The sequence below is a fragment of the Antechinus flavipes genome, chromosome 1, assembly GCF_016432865.1.
Source record: "Antechinus flavipes isolate AdamAnt ecotype Samford, QLD, Australia chromosome 1, AdamAnt_v2, whole genome shotgun sequence".
Classification (NCBI taxonomy): Eukaryota; Metazoa; Chordata; class Mammalia; order Dasyuromorphia; family Dasyuridae; genus Antechinus; species Antechinus flavipes.
In genome coordinates this window covers 260,846,790-260,854,085 of record NC_067398.1, presented here as the reverse complement: position 1 = coordinate 260,854,085, position 7,296 = coordinate 260,846,790, and positions in this window count along the sequence as shown.

Here is a 7,296-nt window from a genome sequence, read left to right as displayed (position 1 = left end):
CTAATATGTCAAAATCTTGGAAGAACTCTGTGATCCTCATGGCAGTACAGGTTAGAGAAAAATTATTGAGATAGTGGTCAGCGTTAGAAAGAAGGGCCCTACCTAGAGAGGAAGTGTTAACAACAAATGGGCATAGCCCATTAGCCTCAGATAATGGTTTTGCTCTCTGTTCTCAAAGGAAGTGCCTGTTGAGTACAAGCTGTCCCATGTCCTTCTTAGCTGGAAATATTCTGAATTCAGATCCAAGAATTGACTAAACATCTCTTTAGATAATGGGATATGATTCACTGCCAATTCATTTTTCAGGGTCCCTTTCATGTATGATGCAGCACGGTAATATAATTTCTCCCCCATGTGCCATAGAGGAGTTATTATTATTTAATTGTTTTGATGAGATTCGTAGCAATTTGGCACCAAATGATGGAGTTTGGCTAGCAGTCCCTAATTCAGAATACAAGACACAAGGGACAACCACATGTGAAGAATTCACAATGGCTTTCTTTTTGCCAAAAGGTACTTTTATTTACAAGAAAAGTTACAGACAAAATGAAGAGGTAAAATAGACACCAGAAGTGGTACATATGAAATAAAATTGGGAGAGCATATAGCTAGCAAGGAAAGGGGATTTAACAATTAATCACTGAAAAGACAAGTTCCTGGAGAAAGAGAATACCCCATGAGGTGGGAGTATGCCATTGACTTACAGGCTAAATCCCCTGAGGAGTTTAGCACCTTAAAGAGTTTGTTAGCTCCAACAAGGGGAAAGGCACCTTAAGGAGAGGGTGAGAAGGACACCAGGAGTGATGGGCCAATCCCAAGGGTTTCAACCAAGTTGTCTTAGGCCTTTGACAGATTTATAGGGGGAATGTAACCTTGGGGGGTTTGGCTTTCTGATTGGAATCAGTAAGGTGGGATTTTCCAAAACCTCCAAAGGGTTGGGACTTCAGATTGAACTGATCTCCATCAGTGCTCTTCCCTGCTTGCCTCAAGGATTATTATAATCTTAATTATTTTATTTACTTTTTTTATTTGCTGAGGCAATTGGGGTTAAATATATTCTTAATTATTATGAATAATCTTATCATTATTTTAGGCTTTCTCTGCCAACCCCATCTAGTAAACAAGACCTCATCAGTTTTAGTTGCATTTGACTGCTTGGGGTTTTCTTGACAGAGATTCAGGAGTGATTTGCCTCCTTATCCAGCTCAGGAAACTGAGGCAAACAGGGTGCAGTGACTTGTCCAGGGTCACACAGCTGGTAAGTGTGAGGTCCAATTTCTGACTTTAGGCCTGAGGCTCTATGCACAGGGCCATCTTCACTCACTGTGTCCCATCATTGCTTCTAAACTTGACGCCCTCTTTTGTTACTGCTTCCTTCGTTCATCATTTTTTTCTTCTTTCCTAGTCATTTTCTCCCATCCTTCCTGACCATGCCCAGGGGTTTAATTTTTGTAACCTTTGTTAATCAGTGAGAATATTCTTCCTGTTCTGGAAGTTGTCTGCCGACCTCTAAGATATTCCCCTTTCAGGTTCACACTCTTTCTCTTTTGGCCAACTGCTGCCTTCATACTAAGGAAGCTTCAGTCAGTCAGTCAACAAACATTTATTAAGCACCTATTATTGCCAGACACACCTAATATTGATACTCCCTAATCTCCACAACCATTTCATTTCCCATGAGCTTTTCTTCCACCCAACCTCAGCCATCTGCAAATTCGTTCACACTCTTGACCTTGCCGTCACCCACAAATCCACCACTTCCTATATTTGATCACAATATGCTATCATTCTATCTTAAACTCTGCTTTGCAAGCCCAAACTTGGTTGTTTGTCTACATTGGGGCATTTCTTTCTCAGGACATCCATCCTGCACTAATTAACACTATCCTTCCTTCCCTATCTTGACTCCGGAGTGAACCAGTTCAGCTCTACACTATGCATTTTTCGTGAGTCCCCTGCCCCTTATCATGTTTCCGGATCTTGACCAGTAAAAGTTCTCAGCTTGGATCACTCCCACCATCTGCTGCCTTTGCTGCTGAATGTATCTGGAAAATACAAAACCATGTTACTGGGTTCACTACAGATGTATTTTATACAACCAAGACTGGGTCCTCATGGTTACAATGCAGTCCTCTTACATCTTTTTAATTATCTCACTGTCCCCCTCATACAATGGTTCTTTCAAATCTTTCTATCCCTCCTGGAACTTCCCATGTTTCCACTTCCCTCTTCCCTCCCTGTCTCTCCTCATCTCACATCCCCAAGATGCCGCCTGCTGATGGCTCCTCCTTTATTCCTGTCTCACCTGAAAACGTGTTCTTCAAGTTCACAAGTACAAGTACAGCTGTGGCTAAATCTAAATAAGGGCAGCTATGTGCTACAGAGGCTAGAGCCCCAGACCAGAAGTCAGGAAAGCTCATCTTCCTGAGTTCAAATATGTTTTTTTTTTTGGGGGGGGGAGGGGGGGTTTGTTGTTGTTGTTTTTTAGAGAGGGGATTAAGTGACTTGTCCAGGATCACACAGCTAGTAAGTGTTAGGTAATTTGAGGCCAGATGGGAACTCAGATCCTCCTAACTCCAAGGCTGGTGTTCTGTCCACTGCCCCTCCCTGAGTTCAAATCTAGCCTCAGACACTTGTTAGCTGTATGACCTCTGGGCAAGTCATTTAACCCTGTTTGTCTCAGTTTCCTCATTTGTAAAATGAGCAGGAGAAGAAAAATGGAAAACCACTCCAGTATCTTTGTCAAGAAAACCTCAAAGAGGTATATGAATGTTATGGAATATTATTATTTTATAAGAAACAATTAGCAGGATAATTTCAGAAAGGCCTGGAGAGTCTTACATGAACTGATGCTAAATAAAATAAGCAGAACCAAGAGATCATTGTACATAGCAACAAGAATATTATATGTTTTTTTTTAATAACTTTTTATTGATAGAACTCATGCCAGGGTAATTTTTTACAGCATTATCCCTTGCATTCACTTCTGTTCCGATTTTTCCCCTCCCTCCCTCCACCCCCTCCCCCAGATGGCAAGCAGTCCTTTACATGTTGAATAGGTTACAGTATATCCTGGATACAATATACATGTGCAGAACCGAACAGTTTTCTTGTTGCACAGGGAGAACTGAATTCAGAAGGTATAAATAATCCGGGAAGAAAAACAAAAATGCAAGCAGTTTATATTTATCTCCCAGTGTTCTTTCTTTGGGTGTAGCTGCTTCTGTCCATCTTTGATCAATTAAGGCTCTCTTTATCGAAGAGATCCACTTCCATCAGAATACATCCTCAAACAGTATCATTGTTGAGGTATATAATGATCTCTTGGTTCTGCTCATTTCACTCAGCATCAGTTCATGTAAGTCTCTCCAAGCCTCTCTGTATTCATCCTGCTGGTCATTCCTTACAGAACAATAATATTCCATAACGTTTATATACCACAATTTACCCAGCCATTCTCCAATTGATGGGCATCCATTCATTTTTTAGCTTCTAGCCACTACAAACAGGGCTGCCACAAACATTTTGGCACATACAGGTCCCTTTCCTTTCTTTAGTATCTCTTTGGGGTATAAGCCCAGTAGAAACACTACTGGATCAAAGGGTATGCACAGTTTGATAACTTTTTGAGCATAGTTCCAAATTGCTCTGCAGAATAGCTGGATGTGTTCACATTTCCACCAACAATGTATCAGTGTCCCTGTTTTCCCACATCCCCTCCAACAAGGAATATTATATGTTGATCAATTCTGATGGATGTGGCTCTCTTCAACAATGAGATGATTCAAACCAGTTCCAATTGTTCCGTAATGAAGAGAGCCATTTACACCCAGAGAGAGGACTATGGGAATTGAATGTGGACCACAACATAGAATTTTCACTCTTTCTGTTGTTTGCTTGTACTTTTGTTTTCCTTCTCAGGTTTTTTCCTTTTCTTTCTAGATCTGATTTTTCTTGGGCAGCAAGATAACTATAAATATGTATACATATATTGGATTTAACATATATTTTAACATATTTAACATATATGGGACTACCTACCATTTAGGGGAGAGGGGTGGAGGAGATGAGGGGAAAATTTGGAACAGAAGGTTTTGTAAGGATCAATGTTAAAAGATTACCCATGCATATGTTTTGTAAATAAAAAGCTATTTAAAAAAAAAAAAAAAAAAGGATGTAACTTAGCTCAGGGAACTTCAAAAAGAAGAAACTAAATGTCCATAAACCAAAAGAAACAACAATTCAAAAATTTTTGTAGGGGGAAGAACCTTTCAAACACTGGCTACACTAGCTAGGAGAGCTTTTTGAATCTTCATGCTATCTCATAAACATCTCTTCTCCCCACTTACACAGTTGCCACCTAGTTAAGATTCTCATCATCTTAAGTCTCTCACCACATTAATTTATCCTTCACATATCTCAGATGTTTTCTTAAAGTGAGGTCTGACATGAAATTCCCTTATTCAAAGAACTTCAGGCCAGTTCCAATGGTTTTGTGATGAAGAGAGTCATCAGCACCCAGAGAGAGGATTATGGAAATTGAGTATGGATCATAACATAATATTTTGACTCTTTTTGTGGTTGTTTGCTTGCATTTTGTTTTCTTTCTCATTTTTCCCTTTTTGATCTGATTTTTCTTGTGCAGCATATTTGTGGAAATATGTATAGAAAAATTGCATATGTTTAATGTATATTGAATCACTTGCTATCTGGGGAAAGGGGTGGGGAAAAGGGAAGGAAAAATTAGAACACAAGATTTTGTAAGAATGAATGTTGAAAATTATCCACATATATATATATATATTGGAAATAAAAAGCTTTAATTAAAAAAAAAAGAAAAATCAAAAAACAGAAAACGCAAAAGGAGTTATGAGGAGTTGGACATGACTAAAACAATAGAACAATAACCCTAGATATATAGATTAATAGTAGTGTATATGTATATATATATATGTGTGTGTGTGTATGTAAATATACAGATATCTATGTATTTGTATGTGTATATTTATGTGTATGTACATATATGTGTATATACACATGTAAGTGAATATATATGCATATATGTTCATTTCTTTTTTCTGTTTTTTATCTCTCCCATGGTTTTTCCTTTTTGCTCTGATTTTTCTCTCCCAGCATGATTCATAAAGCAATGTATATTAAAAATAAATAAACTTACTATGATAAAAAAAAGAATATATATGTATATAGACACATGGGGGTGTATTTGTGTGTGTGCCCAGAGTCAGGCCCTAAGCAATGCTTGACCCAGCATAAGGTCAGAGGCAAGTCCCAACAGTTTCAGTGCCTGACACAGAGATAGTAAACAGCTTTTTTGGTGACTGTGTTCATGTCCAGGGAATGCAACTCAGACCCCAGAGGCAAAAAAATGGTTCCTTATATCAGAGACACTGATATCAACAGAACTGGCATTAGCATAGCACTTTAGTTATTAGAATCTGGAACTGATGGGATGCCTTCATAATACTACCAGTGGTCAATAGACATCTCACTAGGGATATTTAGAGGTTCATATTTCTAAGTGGTAGCTTGCTTACTTGTGATAGAAAGGAGGGGAAATAATCTGTGAAGGAAAAGGAAAAATTCCCTTAGAAGGGGCTTCTAAAGGAGTAAGGACATGATATTAAAATATTGGCTGGTGGACTTAAGAACACTAAATAGATGGTCATACAGGGTAATTGGGACAGATTTCATACAAGTGGATAATGATTTCTCAATACTACAGATGACCCTGACTCATGATGATATGAATGGTGACTTTGCATAAGTGTAATCATCTGAGCTATATTTTTGACATAATAGCTTTATTCCTGCTCATGATCTTTTTACATTGAGAAACCCACTATGAAATACAAAGTTTGATATTAGTCACAGCATGGACAGATTGTCAAGCTTTAAGACTCTGGCCCTTCAAAAGGGGAAGGTTTAGCCTGAAATTTCTGGTTTTCATTCCTCCATATTTGGTCATTTCCTTTTTAAAGATCTCCTAAATGATTTGTTTTGATAATCTTTATTTTAGCTTTTCTTTTCCTTCTTCAGTGCTGCCTGTGTTAAGTTTCTTATATTTTTGGGTCAAATTTGTCCAGTAACACCTCTAAAGTCATTTATATGGTAGAAGATCCTCTAGAAGACTTTTAGGATTTTACCACCTAGGAGTGGGATGTGATGGGAATAATATCCTATGGCCTTACTCCATGCAGGAAAGGCTAGTTTTTACTTTAAAATATTGAAACAGTCAAGATTTAATTGGCTAAGGCTGTTGATATAGCTTCTCCCTTAGGATTTGAACCACATACCACTAAAATGAGCAATCATGCTAGAACTTGAGAGTTATGACTACATAAATCAAGGCTGTATTCTTAGTGACTGTCCCTTCCCTGTTCTCAAAGTCTTTCCTCTGCTGTGGCTAATTAAACCTTCTTTTGTTAATTGTTGAATAACTTATGAGTGTCTCATTTCATTCCAGTCTTGGAGATGAACCACCAGATTGGCCTGGATAGCTCTAGCTTGTTACATTTCCCAACGGTTTCTCAAGACAATTTAAAATATAACTTTCTCTCAATCAAAATTTTTTATTTGCCATTTTGAAATTCTTTTCACTTTTTGGTTTTTCTTCCTATGTTTAAACCTTGATCGGTTATCATGTTATTCCCCTGGAAGCAAACACTTTATGATAAATGATTCATAACATTTTCATTTTCATACTGCTTATGGTTAGCACTGTCTTCATAAAGTTAAAAAGAATATTGTTAAATAGTAAGGAGATTTTTCTATGTGCCAGGGCTGAACCTAGTATCTTATGACATGATTATGTTATGATTCTGAGCTTATAACATGATTTTTTTTCCATTTTTAAAAAATAATAGTTTTTTTATTTTAAAAATATGTATAAAGATGGTTTTCAACATTTACTCTTGCAAAACCTTGCAAAATCTAAATTTTTCTCCTCCCTAGACAACCAGTAATCCAAAATAACATTATTCTTCTCTTTTTTTTTTAATTAAAGCTTTTTATTTACAAAACATATGCATGAGTAATTTTTCAGCATTGACCCTTGCAAAATCTTTTGTTCCAAAATTTCCCCTCCTCCCTTCCGTCCCCTCCCCTAGTTGGGCAGTTAGTCCAATACATGTTAGATATGTTAAAAATATATATATGTTAAATCCAAAATAAGTATACATATTTATACAGTTATCTTGCTGTACAAGAAAAATCACATCAAGAAGGAAGAAAAAAAACCTGAGAAAAAAAAACAAAATGCCAGCAAACAACAACAGA